A 15,616-nucleotide genomic window follows, 5' to 3' on the forward strand; every position below is an offset into this window, starting at 1 on the left:
TGCATCTGAGCATTGACCTTTCTGGGTGGTTGAAGATAAGATGGAAAGAAGCTGACCCCAGACCCAGCATAGAGCAATTCTGATGGCAAACCCACCCAACCTTTGGTGTTCCACATTAAAACAAGCTACTTCTCTCAAAGTTCCATCAGTAGAAGACTGGAACGTAACCAAGAAGCAACAAGGAACAGAGACATGACTTTTTTTCTCTTAACTTTTTAATTAAAAATTCAAGCATATGTGTGTTGGAGTTGTATGACCTTTACCTCAAGAGGATAGTTTTTTCTCTTTGCCTCAGCACCCCACCAAAACACACACAAGACCTGCTTAATGTCAGCCTTTATGATTATCACAGAGCAACAAGTCTTGCGTATGAGGAGGAAGGCCGTCCTCCACTCCAGGAGGCTTGGAATTCTAGGGCCCTACCATGTTCGTGTAGTCACATTTTATCTTCTAGTAAGCCCCTTCTTTAGAAGCTCCATCTGTGATCACTGCCTATTGGCTGAAGTGTCTGAGATGTGCAACATCCTTAAAATTCAGAGTTCTGTTGAAGGGTGGGTTAACAGATACAAAATTACAGCTAGACAGGAGAAATGAGTTCTGGTGTCCTACAGCACTATTGATCGATTGTGGTTAACTATAATTTACTGCATATTCTCAAATAGCTAAAAGAGGGGATGGGGTGGGGGTTATTTGTTTGAGAAGGGTCTCACCTTGTCACCCAGGCTGCAGTTCTGTGGCATGATCATGGCTCACTGCAGCCTTGACCTCCCAGGCTCAAGCAATTCTCTCACCTCAGTCTCCTGAGTAGCTAGGACTACAGGTGCACGCCACCACACCCAGTTAATTTTTTGTATTTCTAGCAGAGACGAGGTTTTGCCATGTTGCTGAGGCTGGTCTCAAACTCTTGAACTCAAGTTATCCTTCTGCCTCAGCCTCCCAAAGTGCTGGGATTACAAGTGTGAGTCACCATGCCCAGCTGAGAGGGGATTCTGAATGTTCACAACACAAAGAAATGATAAATGGTTGAGGTGGTGGATATGCTGACTACCCTGATTTGATCATTACACATGGTGTATATATGTATGTCAAAATATCACTCAGTTTCTCATAAAGATGTACAATTATTACATGTCAACTAAAAATAAAAGAAAAAAAGTTCTGTTAAAGGAAGACAAAACAACAAACAAACCAAAAGTTTAAGGGAAAGAGACTTTTGGAAGAATGAGATCAAGTTCAGATCCCAACCCACCACTTGCTGCCTGTGTGGATTTAGGCAAATCACTTGTTGCATTGAGCCTCCCTCTATTGCCTCATATATAAATATAGAAATAACAAGAGTGCCTTCCCCATGGAGTGGTTGTGAAGCCTGAATGAGATAATGCATTAAAGCACTTAGCAAACTGCGTGGCACACAGGAAGTGCTGCTCAGGGAAGGTTAAGAACAAATGTAAGTAAATCAGACATATTAAACTAAAAATCTAGGCCTACCCTAGGACCACAACAGTGGAATTTTCTGCAAAGAAGTATGACAGAGGGAGGCACTCAGCCTGTTTCTACCCGGGAGGGGGTTGATACTGTTCTCATAACAACCAAGCCGCAAGGAAAAAAAACCCAAGGCAACCATCTGGGCTTCCACCCTCTGCTCACCTGGTTTCCAATTAGCACCTTATTAGGCTGCACACCTGGGGCGTGACTTTAAGCTCTACCAGCAATTCTTTAACCCTGTCCTGGGCTTTTCTTGCAGATGGGCAGAGCTGTGTAAGAGTCTCCTCCTCACCATTTGGAGGGATGAAACTAAGGGAAGGGCCCCATTTATGAACTCTAGACACTTAGTGTGGGTTTCTTCACCATTTCCTGGGTGTGAACTTTTCACCAGTCTGCTGAAGCCTGGGGACCCCTTCTCACAATAAGGTTTTGAAATGCATGAAACAACATATGCAGAACTATAAAAGAAAAAATTATATTAAAACACAGTATTTACATTTTAAAATCATAATTATAATAACATATGAACTTCTTTGGTAATACATCCTATAGCATGATCTAGCAGCCAGTCTAATAACTACCATAATTTTGAAGAAGGGATGAGAAAAAATGCTAGTTTAGACATGTACCACTACACTAATGTGATCTGAAAATACCAGTCATTTCTGCTGGTGAAGAGTAGCATGTGCTATCAATGCAGGTATGGTTTTTGCCTACAGTCATAATGGAAGGAAATGTTTAATTCTAGTTATAGATTGTAGAAAACTAAGAACATTTTCCCCGTGCGAGTTTATCTAGGTTAGGAACCCCCAACCTTGATGCTTCCAAACTTCCTCTTTCCCCAGCCTCTCTTTCAAGCATTGGAACCAGGGCCAACTTGCCCATTATAGGTACAACAGACACAATGCCCAGGGCCCATTATACTTTTAAAGGCTCATGAAAGTATTTTCATTTTAATTTCTTTTAAAACTGGAAGAATGACTGGGTGTGGTGGCTCACACCTGTAATCCTAGCACTTCAGGAGGCCAAGGTGGGCAGATTGCTCGAGCCCAGGAGTTTGGGACCAGTCTGGGAAACGTAGTGAAACCCATCTCTATCAAAAAATTCCAAAATTAACTGTGGTGTGGTGGCATGCACTTGTGGTCCCAGCTACTCGGGAGGCTGAGGTAGAAGGATCACCTGAGCCCAGGTCGTTGAGGCTGCAGTGAGCCATGATCACACTACTGCACTCCAGGCTGGGTGACAGAGTGAGAACTTGTCTCAAAGAGGAAGAAAAATGAACGTAGTAATAATGGATCTATAATAATAAATTCAGGCTGGATTATATTCCTCTTTATACAAATGCAGTCTTCAATGTAATTTTTAACTTTTTTTAAATAAAGGAAGGGCTTATGAAGACATGAGGTCCTTGGGCCCTTGAAAGTCACATGCAGCCCTGCCTGGTGTTGATGGTATTTCCTCAGGCTGCTCTGTCTTTGAAAGTCTAAGTATAAAACAAGCAATGCCGGGGAGATAAGGCATGTCCTTGGTTTGACGATCCCCTTGTCCACCTGAATACTAGCCTACTAGGACTCTGCTCTTTTGCTACAGGAGCTGTGTGGGTTGGAGTCTCCATCAAGTGTCACCTTTCCCCATTCCAAGCAGGACCAGTAATTCAGTCAGGTGTGCCCGGTGCTTTCCCAATTTGGGCACTGGAAGTGTCATGTCCTAGAAGACCTCTCAGTCTTGGGCAAACCAGGATAGTTTATCACCTTGTATCCAAGGTCAAAACATCCAGGAACCTGCTATGGTATAAATGGGATTGTCTGCCCTGGGTTCCTCGCTGAGCTTCATCTTCAGAGGGAAAAAATGCAAACCCACAAAGTGACCAGGAGCACTGAGCGTGATCTACTGTGGCGAAACGCACAAAGTGAGCTCTCTCCATCTTAATTTGACTGCTCTAATACAGAAAACAATAAAATTAAAAGGCCTATACCCCCAATGACAAGATGAGCCCTGCTGATAAGTTTTTCCTTTGCTAAAATGTGATGTACATACTGGTTGTTTGTTGTTGTTGTTGTTGTTGTTGTTGTTGTTGTTTTGCTTCATGTCATACAGAAAGATTTAAATACAGAAAAAGGAAAAATCTCTTCTACCCTCCATGTCAACTCCCAGGCCTTCTTTGCAGAAGTAGCCAATGTTAACACTTTCTTACAGATCCCTTCCCCAAAAAGATTCTAAGTCATAATATTGTTAGCCTAATTCCAGAGTTCTCATTTCTAATTACTTAGCATCCTAGCTTCACAGTTCACTGTTGGAGTGACCTTGGCATATTTCTTAATGGCTTGGTACTTCAGTTTCTCTGTCTGAAAACAGCAATAATGACTGGACTTAGCCAATGAGTGATGGTCCATGTGAAATATTTAGTGCTTGGCACATACTCAGTTCTCCTCAAATGCTTTTGATTGTAGTCAGTCACAATAATGTAGTAATTGCCATCATCGTTGTTGTTGCCTCTGTTTCTCTCTTACCCTCCCCTCACACTAGGTTACTAGCGGCCTAAGAAAGTAGAATGGGGCCAGGTGCAGTGGCTCATGTTTGTAATCCTAGTGCTTTAGGACGCCAAGGTGGGAGGATTGCTTGAGGCCAGGAGTTCAAGACCAGCCTGGGAAACATAGGGAGACCCCCGTGTCTACAAAAACTATTTTAAAGTTAGCCAGGCATGGTGGCATGTGCCTGTAGTCCCAGTTACTGGAGACGCTGAGGCAGGAGACTGGGAGCTTGAGGTTGCAGAGAGCCATGATCATGCCACTGCACTTCAGCCTGGGCAACAAAGTGAGACCCTGCCAAAAAAAAAAAAAAAAAGAGGGAAAGGAAGGAAGATAGGGGGGAAGGGGGGAGGGAGGGAAGGAAGAAAGGAAGGAAGGAAGGAAGGAAGGAAGGAAGGAAGGAAGGAAGGGAGGGAGGAAGGAAGAAAGATCTGGAACAGGACACCATTTAGCCTGTCTGGCAGGTGAATATGGGTGAGAAGTAATAGGAATTTATGCCTAATCCTTTTCCAGGAGAGCAGTGAGCCCACCATCTCACAGTGTGTGTCCTTGAAGAGCCTGAGACCTAGAGGCATATGGCTTCTTTTAGACCTGTGCTGTTCAATACAGTAGTCACTAGCCACATGTAAGCTATTTAAATTTTACTTTAATTTAAAATTCAGTCCTTCACATTAGCCACAATTCAAATACTTGGTAGCCACATGTGGCTAGTGGCTAACATATTGGACAGCACAGATACAAGACATTTCCATTATTGCAGAAAGTTCAATTGGGTAATGCTGCTCTAGAGCCCTCCTGCATCCTAGCACTTAAAGATCTACCCTTCTCTGGGTGGTCAATTGAAGCCTTATCATTTTCAACTGCATTGCTTCAGCCCTCCATCTGAAGGCTTCTACCCCAAGCTCATGGATGGTCTTCGTGGCTTTTGTCAATGGAGGAATAAATAATACACTCTTAGCCATACTTTAGTCCTTCTTGGCACACAAGCAGACAACATACGTTCCTACTTTGCTTCTTGCTTCTTCCAGGCTGTAGCAATCATTTCTACTTAGCACAGGTAGCCAATGCAACCTCCAGCCCCAAGAAATTTCAAGCATATTTCCATGCATCTGGATGCCTACTTTAAAGTTTTGCATTTAGGCCCCTTTACACATCCCCTGGGCTTTTGCTTGGCTTCTTTCCCCTGCCCCCTCTTCCACCTGAGGTTGTAGACTGAAACCGGGAGAGCCCTAGATTCAGACTGCAGTGCATAGGCCAGCAGTCTGGGAAAGGTTCTTAATCTTTCTCTCTCATATCTGGACACTGGAAGTTCCATTGCTAAGCTTCTTCCTTTTCTTCCTGCCTTCCTTCCTCTCTTCTTGAATTCAATATTTATTAAGTACCTCTGCTAGACATTATTGTTTTGTTTTGTTTTAAGACAGAGTCTCACTCTGTTGCCCAGGCTGGAGTGCAGTGGCACGATCTCAACTCACTGCAACCTCTGCCTCCCAGATTCAAGCAATTCTCCTGCCTCAGCCTCCCAAGTAGCTGGGATTACAGGCGTGCACCATCACGCCCAGCTAATTTTTGTATTTTCAGTAGAGACGGGGTTTCACTATGTTGGCCAGGTTAGTCTCAAACTCCTGACCTCAAATTATCTGCCCGCCTTGGCCTCCCAAATGCTGGGATTATAGGCATGAACCATCCTGCCTGGCCTAGACATTATCCCCATTCTACAGGTAAGAAAACTGAGGCACAGAGAGGTTAAATAATGTGACTAAGGCCACATAATAAAAGTGGTAGAACTAGAATTTGGACAAAACAGCCTGACTCAGGCCACGTGTGGTGGCTCACACTTATAATCCCAACACTTTGGGAGGCCAAGGCAGGTGACCTCCCAAAGGAGGCCTGAGGAGTTTGAGACCAGCCTGGCCAACATTATGAAACCCTGTCTCTACTAAAAATACAAAACTTAGCCAGGCGTGGTGGTGCACACCTGTAGTCCCAGCTACCAGTGAGGCTAAGGCTGTAGCATTGCTTGAACTCAGGGGGCAGAGGTTGTAGTGAGCCAAGATCGTGCCACTGCACTCCAGCCTGGACAACAACAGTGAGACTTTGTCTCAAAAAAAAAAAAAAAAAAAAAAAACCTGGCTCAAAACCTAGGCTTTAACCATTATAATCTACTGCCCTTTATTATAGACCAGTGGCTCCCATCCGTGACCAGTTTTGCACCCCCAAGGAACATTTGGTCATGTCTGAAGATGTTTTTGGTTGTCATAATTGACGGGAAAGAGGTGCTAATGGCATTTGGTGGGTAGAGAGCAGAGATGCTGCCAAGCGACCTGCAGTGAGGAGTTCAGCCCCTCACAGCAGATACTTATCCTGCCTAAAATGTCAATAGTGCTGAGGTTGAGAAGTCCCAACACAGACTAATCATCAAATATAAAAGATCTGATAAAAGGCTGTATGCGTACATCCTTCAACAAAGAATTCAGAAATTGATACCGTCATTATTATTGTTATAATTTTCACTGGTTTCATTTTTTTTAAATGATGTCCTTTTCAAGCATTTCCCTCAAGTGTAACCCGATCTCCCAAATCCAAGCACCCCAATACTGTTCCTTCAGTATGAGACTTTGAGGGGAAAAGGAAGATGGATGGGCTGCTGGTCACCCATCTTCACTCCCACCAACCAGCCCCCACTGGGAGGCCACAGACCCCAAACCTCAGGCTTCCACGCACATCCTCCTGCCCCTGTAATCACTGGGTCTCCCAGGTGCCCTTCTGTATACCACCGTAGGAAATAATTATCCTCCCTGGACAGGTGCCAATTAAATTCTCCCATGGTTGCTTGTTAGCAAGAGGGTGCGGGCAGGCAGGCTGGTTGGCAAACATTTCCTGTTCATCTCATCCAGGCTCCTGCGTCATCCAAAAGTGGAGCTTTTTCTCAGGATGCCCACAGCTGCACTCCCAGCCCAGCCAGCCAAACATTCCTGGCCCCACACAGAGGCTGACCATCTCATTTATAAAGAAAAGGGGAAGACCCTTTTTTCTAAGAGAAAATGTTAAGAAAAAAAAAAGGTTTCCCACTTTTGGAGAGGCCTTGTCTGAAGGTTCTGCTCCCTGGCCCTGAGAAATCTCCCATCCAGAGAGTTTTATTTGGCTGTTGGCTCCATGCCAGGGAATGGCAGCTAAAGCTACTGGATCCATCCATCAACTGACAGAATAATAATAAGGGACAAGACCCTTAAGACTACACCAGTCAACATTTCTCAAAGCATATTTCATGGAACACCTACTCCAGGGTACCTTGAAAGATGTTAGGGATAAAAAATGTTCGCGGGCAATTAAGTTTGGGAAAGCCTGAGCTGAAGAAAGGTGGATGGACAGGTTACTTTGCAACCGGACTTCTGAGAGCTTTGACTATGTTGGTGTGTATCGTGAATGTTTAAGAGAAGAACAAGTATACAGTGTTTCCCCAAATTAGTTGACATTATAACTTAATTTGGATTCTCCCAAAAGCAGAGACAAAAGCTTGGCATCAGGTGTAGTTTATTTGGGAATTAATTCCAGTGATCAGAAATGAGGGAGTGGGAAGGATGAAAAGAAAAAACAAAAGGCAATAAAAGTGCGTAATGGACTGGTTTCCATTGTGTTCAAGTAGAAATCAGTATTGCTGGAAAATCTAAGAAGGACCATATAAAAAATGCCTAAAAATTGTGCCACTAAAAGGTGAAGCAACCAGGGCTTACATTCTCTGTTGGTTATAGGTTGCCCCAAAGAAGTTAAGTGCCCTGCACTTCCTGGGTTACACCTACATGCTGGTTGCTATGGTTTGAATGTCCCCTCCCAAACTCATGTTGAAATTTAAGTGCCATTTTAAAGTTTTAAGAGGTGATTAGGTCATGAGGGCTGTACCCTCATTAATGGATTAATGCCATTATCGCAGAAGTGAGTTAGTTATCACAGGAGTGGGTTCCTGATTAAAGAATTAGTTTGTCTTCCTTTCGATATCTCATGCACTTGTTTGCCCTTCTGCCTTTTGCCATGAGGTAATGCAGCACAGAGGCCCTCACCAGATGCCAGTCCCATGCTCTTGGACTTCCCAGCCTTCAGAACTATGAGTCAAAAAACTTTATATCCTTCATAAATTACCCAGTCTATGGTATTCTGTTATAGCAGCAAAAAACAGACTAAGACACTGGTAGAGCTGCTCTCCATGTCTTTGGAGAAAGCTCTGAGGCAGCAAAGAGACACCAGAATAAGCATTTGACATAGAACTCTGGCAATATGCATGGAACTTTCCACATGGCTACACTGAAATAATGTAGACCAGAGGTATGTGGTATGGAACACAAGTCTGCTCACCACAAAAAACTTTATTTTCCCAGAACATATCAGATTTATAGCTCTTCTTAGAATACATAGAAGGAAAGGTTACTCTAACCAACCTGACCTTCTTACTTTATAGATGAGGCACAGACGTTTAGAGGGAGCATGACTTACCCAAGGTACAACACAATATTCCAAGAGAGGCGCACTGTGTTTTAAATTCCTCTTCTGTAAAATGGCACTTATTACAATATCTACCTCCACAGTGAGTTAGTACACTGTGTGCTTAGAACAGTATCTGGCATGTAGTAAGGGCTCAATAGAATGTACTTGTTATTTGCCTAAAAATGAGAGCAATTGCACACACATGAACTGCTACCATAATGCCAAGTTCATACCATGTTCGTAGAAAGACAGCCCTTCAATTCAAGAAGCTTATATTCTTAAAATGAACAGGGGCATGATTCATTTATTCAACAAATATATTTGAACACCTGCACTGTGCTGGATAATGACAGTATAATAATTAATAAAATAGAAGTGATCCCTTCCTTCATGGAGCATATAGCCTGGTTGAGAAGAGAGAAATAAAACAGATAACCTGGTAACTAATTAATTACCTCAAATGTGATGATGATTTTGAAAGAAAATTATGCATGCTATGATACATATGCTATATATGTGGCCTCTTAAGTGGCAATAATCTCTCTTTTGCTCTATGTACACACATAAATATCAGCCCTGCTGCACCCACTAGGGCTGCTAGGAAGGTACATAGAGAACCAATAAATGAAGAGGCTCAGCCTATGTCTCCACAGTGCCCACAGTCCCAAGTCAATTTAGAAAGAAAAATAATTAAGTTTCTTATCTGACATTATTGCCAACCCCCATCTACCAATATGTATCCAAGAGAGGGTCACTTGTATTTTTTCCATGTTTTGAACAATGTCCTTGGGCAAAATAACAGAAGACCCTGAGGGAAAAAAAAATGTTGGCTCTGGCATAAAAATGTTTAACCTTATAATTATATTAGTCACTATTTGTTAAACATCAACCCAAGTGCCATTTTGTCAGGTACTTTATACGTTATTCATTTAATATTCAAAAAGTATTTATCAAGTACCTAATGTGTGTAAGGTTCTGTTCTAGGCACTGAGCATAGCTCTGAATAACACAGGCAAAAATCTCAACCCTCTTGGGACTCACAGTCTAGTTGGGGGAGAGAGAGATTACACACAACAAGTAAGTAAATTAGATCTTATGTTAGCATATCAGGTAGCTTGTGCTATATAACAAACCACCCTACATCTCAGTGGCTTGAAACAATAATCATGTATTTAGCTCTTGATTCTGTAAATCAGTGATTTAGGCTGGACAGTTCTTCTGGTCTCAGCTGGGTTTGCTCCCCGGTCTGGAAGGCAGTTGGCAAGGTTGCAATTGAGGGGTCATACATCTGGGGTCACCTGGAGCAAACTAAGCCATTCTGGTCCATGTCTCTCTCCTATCCCTCCAGCCAGCTAGCCCAGTCATGTTCCTATGGTCAGACAGGAACAAAGGCAAACAGCCCAATCCTGCAGGGGGGCAAATAGAAATGTACACATGCTTTTCAAGTGTCTGCTCACATTATAGTTGCTAACATCCCATTGGCCAAAGAAAGTCATATGATGGAGTCCAGATCCAGAGGTAATAATCTATAAAGTTACAGGGCAAAAGATGCAGTTACAGGGAGGCCATTAGTTGGGACAATTAAATAAATCACTTTGCCACAGATAGAAAATAAATGCTATGGCATAAAGCAGGCTTATGGAGATGGAGAGGATTGAGGCTTAGAAATTTTAAATAGGAGGGTCTGGGATCCCTCTCTGGGAGGATGACATTTGAAAAAGATTTGATTTTCTTCATGTATTACTATATACTAGTATTATTTCTAATTATCTCAACAAAACTACACATTATAAGTTATCCCCATTTTTATTAAAAAAAAAAACTTGAAAAAAAAATTTTAAAAAATAAGTTATCCCCGTTTTACAGATGAGAAAATTGAAGCTCAGAGTTGCTTAGTTACCCCCAAGATCTCATAAATAAGTGGTTTTAATATTAAATAGGACTCTTTCCATTACAAGCCAAAGACAACCCAACCCAAGCCAGCATAGGCCAAAAAGCAGGTATGAGAGAGCACCCAGATTGGCTTACAAAATTGAAAAGGCCATCAGTAGATTGGCTTTCAGGCACATTTGGAGTCAGGCCTCCGACCCTATCATTAGGATCTCATTTCTCTCTATGTTCCTGAGCCCAGCTTCTCCTGTTCTTAGGAAATGTCTCCTGGAGTGTCAGGACGGTCAGCAGCAGCTGCTCCTGATGTCAAATCCAGGAGGAAACAAGGAGCCTCTTTTCTGGTAGTTCTCACCTCAGTTTAGAGATTCACTCCAGTTGGACCAGCTTTAATCCTAAAGACCCTTGACATTTTCAGTGACCAAAAGAATGTGATGCAAAACCTGCCTTATGCAGTCACATGCCCTCCACCAAGGGTGGCTGTCTTTTGACTGCTGGGCAACATAAGTGGTTGACAATTCTAAAATAAATGAATGAATACATAAATAGACCTTAATGAGGACTTAGTAACTTGACATGCCTGAGTAGTATAGTCTACACAAGGCTATCTTCTTACCAAATAATGTTCAAACCCCCTCACTTCTTTATAATGAATGAGAATAACTTTTATAGTGTCTTCCGCCACCCCCAACACACATCCACCATCTTTGTGGAGGCTTTTAAAGAATTGTTTATTTAGCACTGCAATGCACAGAGGTGGCTATTGGAGCACCTATGGCACAGAGGAGGCAGTCTCTTTACCGGAAGTCACAGAGCAGGCCAATTCTAGAGCAGAAAACGGACAAGTCTGATATCCAAAGGCTACCAAGCCGTCACAGAAACTCAGTGTGTTCATCTATGAAGGAAAACACAAGTGAAATGTCAAAGGTCTCTTTGAGAAGAATCAAGGGTGATTTCTCCTGAAGAGTGGCCAGTATGAAAAATTTCATGCAACCATCCTAATGAAAGCCTTCTTATAAGAATAATGTACATCCTCAACTGCTTTTCTGAATCTCACTGTTGGCAGTTTTGCAACATATCCTTTGACAAATTGGTTTACATTGGATTTCAAAATATATGATAACATGTGAGATCATGATGTGACCCAAAGGGAAATGTGTTCTTTAGATTAGTTCAGTTCAACAAACATGCAGTGAATTCCTACATTGTTCTTGAAACTGCGCTAATATAATATTATAATATAAAGATAACTAAAGCTCAGGCCATCTAAAGAAGTCAGGCATGTTCAATATCTAACCATCTTCCCCAATGACATTTATGAAGTCTATGTGCCAGTCACTGTTCCAAGCACCTGACATGCATTATCTTTTGTAATCTCCAGAACAACCCTACAGGTGGGTATTCTTATTATCCCCATGTTTCAGATGAAAAAAAACAGACACAGAGAGGTTAAGTAATTTGTCCAGGTTCACTCAGGTAGGAAGGCAGAGAGCTGGGAATAGAACCCAGGCAGTTTGATCCCAGAGCCTTTCTCCATCTCCCATCTATACAACTCTGTTTCCTTCTAATTCCTGCAAGCCCTAAAGATGGTATATGAGTCATATTCACCAAGTGCCATCCTTTCCTATTCACCATAACCATCCTTTCTTCTGGGCCAACACACTGCATTAGGATAGTTATGTCTATTAGCCCACTTAGTCTGCTAGCAATCATGTGAAGTTGGTATTATTAACCCTCATTTTTCAGGTGAAAAAAATAAGATTCAGACCAGTTAAATAGCAAGACTGAATGATTAAATATTGGTTTGGTGATCGGAGCAAGGGAAATTCGAGCAGGACCTTTCCCAACTCCCACCCCCCCCACACTAAAAAGTATTAGAACTACCATTTATGGTGCACTTATTATTTGCCAGACTTTGCACTAAATAAATGATGTAAGTTATCCTCACTTCTCTTCTTGAGAAAACTGAGTCATAGAGCATTTCACTGACTTGTCCAAAGTTCGTACGGCTAAGAGGTGACAGGCCAAGAATCCAATCCTATTTCCAGCTGATCCTGAAACTTCTGCTCTTAGCCACTGTGAGTGCATAACATTTTCATATAAGAAGACATGAGAACATGCCCCTCCAGTGGAAAGCAGATAAACAAACTGTGCTATATCCATATAATGTAATGGAATACTACATGGCAATTGAAAGGAACAAATTAATGATACATACAACATAGATGAATCTCAAATGCATTACGCTAAGTGAAAAAAAACAGATTCAGGTGCCTTCACACTATAAGGACAGAAATCAGATCAACGGTTACCAGGGGGAGCTAGGGGAATTGTGGGAATGATGGATCTATTCCATACCTTGATTATGGTGGTTGCGTGACTGTATGCATTTGTCAAAACTTGCAGACCTGCACACTAAGGAGGATGAACTTTACTGTTTGTAATTTATAGCTTAATTTTTAAAATAGAAATAAAGAAAAGATGAGAGTGGAAGATCTTTTAGGAAGCTCAGCTGACACTGAATCTTTAGGGAGCACTAGCTTTCTTCCTAGAAAGTGTGTTGGATGGAAACATGTTGATTTCCTCGCAAATATTTAGTGAGCACCTACTATGTGCCAGGTACTGTATTAGGAATAGAGAATACTGTAGTGAACAGGACAGCGGGACTCCTCAACCTCCTGCAGCTTATGTTCTGGTTGAAGTTTAAAAAATAATAACACAAGATAATTTCATCCGGTGGCAATAAAATAAGAAAATAAAACAGGGTCATAAGAGACAGTGAATATATGCTAGGTCAGAGAATATGACTTTAGTAATTAGTCGTGTGCAGGACACTGGAATCACCACACTAAATGTATCAATGAACAGTAATGGATTCAAGGGTTTTTTTAATCAAAATTAATACACCCAGTGAACTCTCATTGATCCATGTGTGTAATATCTGCAGGAAAGTTTTGACCTCAGGGAGGTTTCTTCATGTCACCCAACATACAGGTCACCTTTCCCCAGCCACTCAGGGAGTTCTCATTAATTTTAACAATAAACTACAGGAAACATTTAGAAAGAGAAATATGCTGGGGCAAGCGATCCCATTATTCATTCTCGAGACTTGGAGCAATGCTTTTTGGATTATTCACACGGCTGCTCCCATCAATTCTAAGTGGATTTATCATCTATTCTTTTACACAATATTAAAACATTACAATTCCTTTCCAACCTGCACTGTTTGCTTAGCTTTGTATTTTATGAACAAAGCATTCCTCCCTTCCTCTGGACTCTTTCCTGTGCTTTATACCCAGGAAAACCACATGACTTTAAATGCTTTGGGGTGTGGTGGCTTCTTCCTGCAGCTCAGCCCCTTATGTCCTGAGAACACAATGCCAGAAGTCACCTCCCACATTTACAAGGTGTGTTCCTTCTTTGACTAGAACATATCCTTTGTCCCTTTGTCCTTTGCTCACCTGGAGAATGCTTCAAGTTCAAAATGTCGGTAGTAGAGTCAGCAATTGTCAAAGGCGAGAGTGGGAATGACTTTGGTATCTTTACAAATATACCATGTTGTCACCAACACATTCATTCCAATCCCACTTGCTCCCCAGCCCCCCAAATATGTAGCTGATGTGGGGGGCCAGTTCCATAGCCATCTTTGGCTTCCAGGTTAAATAACCTGGTTGGTTTGGTTATTGGCTCTGTAATGGCTCCAGGAGTAAGATCACTATGTTATGATACCCAAACTCTTGGAAAGGTTGCAAAATCTGACACAAGTTGTTCCTCAATTTCCAGTGCTCCGAAAAGAAAACATTTTGTCTTTTGTGTCTGTAAGCTGTTTACTCAGGGCTTTGATCAGGCTTCCCCTCTCTCATATACAGAAATGATGACTCCTGGCCAGTTGGCATTGTCTTTTAATTTGTCCGCAAGCACATCGTTTTCTTCTTTAACTCTCTGTGAATGTCAAGACTCTTCACTGGGAACTAAAAAAGAAGTTGAGAATTTGGGGAAGTCTCTGGCAGAAGAGACAATAAAGTTGCTCCCTGCTAAAGGCTGATGTGCCCCAACAAGTTTAGACAACGTGAAAACCACACCTCAAGTGAGAATTGGCTATCCTGCCTTGCTTCTCTTACAACCTTACCCTCCCACTGGTGTTACTAGAAGGAGTAAAACATGCATTTTTTTCCACTTGAAATGTCTGTATGTTTGCTGCTGGACCTGTGGTCTTGGTTCAATTCTGTGACAGCGAGTGGTTTCCAAAGCAGTGAGAGGCAAATTGATTCTGAAGAAGTCATCAGGGACATGTGTAAAGGTTAAGCCACAAAGATGTTCACGATGGCAGCATTTATAGCAGAAAGGAGGAGGAGGAGGAAGAGAGAAGGAAGGAAGAAAGGAATGGATTGAGGGAAGGAGGGAAGAAATGGAGGGAGGGAGGGAGGGAAGGGGAAAGGGGACAGGAAGAGAAGAAAAAATGAGAGGAGGGGGCCATCTAAATGTCTGATAATAGAATACTGGCTGAATAAATTATGGTGTAGCCATTTGATGTTAATAACATGCAGTCATGAAAAGTGATGCTATGGAAAGCTATATGATGGAGGCCTATAATCCCAGTACTTTGGGAGGCTGAGTCAAGAGAATTGCTTGAGCCCAGGAATTCCAGATTAGCCTGGGTAACATAGGGAGACCCCGTCTCTACAAAAAATTTTTAAAATTTAGCCAGGTATGGTGACACACACCTGTAGTCCCAGCTGCTTGGGAGGCTGAAGTGGTAGGATCACTTGAGCCCAGGAGATCAAGGCTGCAGTGAGCTGTGATCACACCACTACACTCCAGCCTGGACAACAGAGCGAGATCCTGTCTCAAAAAAAGAAAGAATGATCGCAAGAACAGAAAAACCAAACACTCGCATGTTCTCAACTTCATAGGTGGGAATTGAACAGTGAGAACACTTGGACATCAGGAAGGGAAGCATCACACTCTGGGCCTGTTGTGGGGTGAGGGGAGGGGAAGGGATAGCATTAAGGAGATATACCTAATGTAAATGGCCGAGTTAATGGGTGCAGCAACACCACATGGCCAACATGTATACATATGTAACAAACCTGCACATTTGTGCACATGTACCTAGAATTTAAAGTATAATAAAAAGAAAAAAATATAATAAAATAAAATAATTTGGTTAATAAATATTCAAAAATTTAATAAAATAAAATAAATTATTTATTAAAGTTAAAAAAATAAAAAAAAAGAAA

Source organism: Rhinopithecus bieti, unplaced genomic scaffold (genome assembly GCF_001698545.2).
Source record: "Rhinopithecus bieti isolate Rb0 unplaced genomic scaffold, ASM169854v2 scaffold_4816, whole genome shotgun sequence".
NCBI lineage: Eukaryota > Metazoa > Chordata > Mammalia > Primates > Cercopithecidae > Rhinopithecus > Rhinopithecus bieti.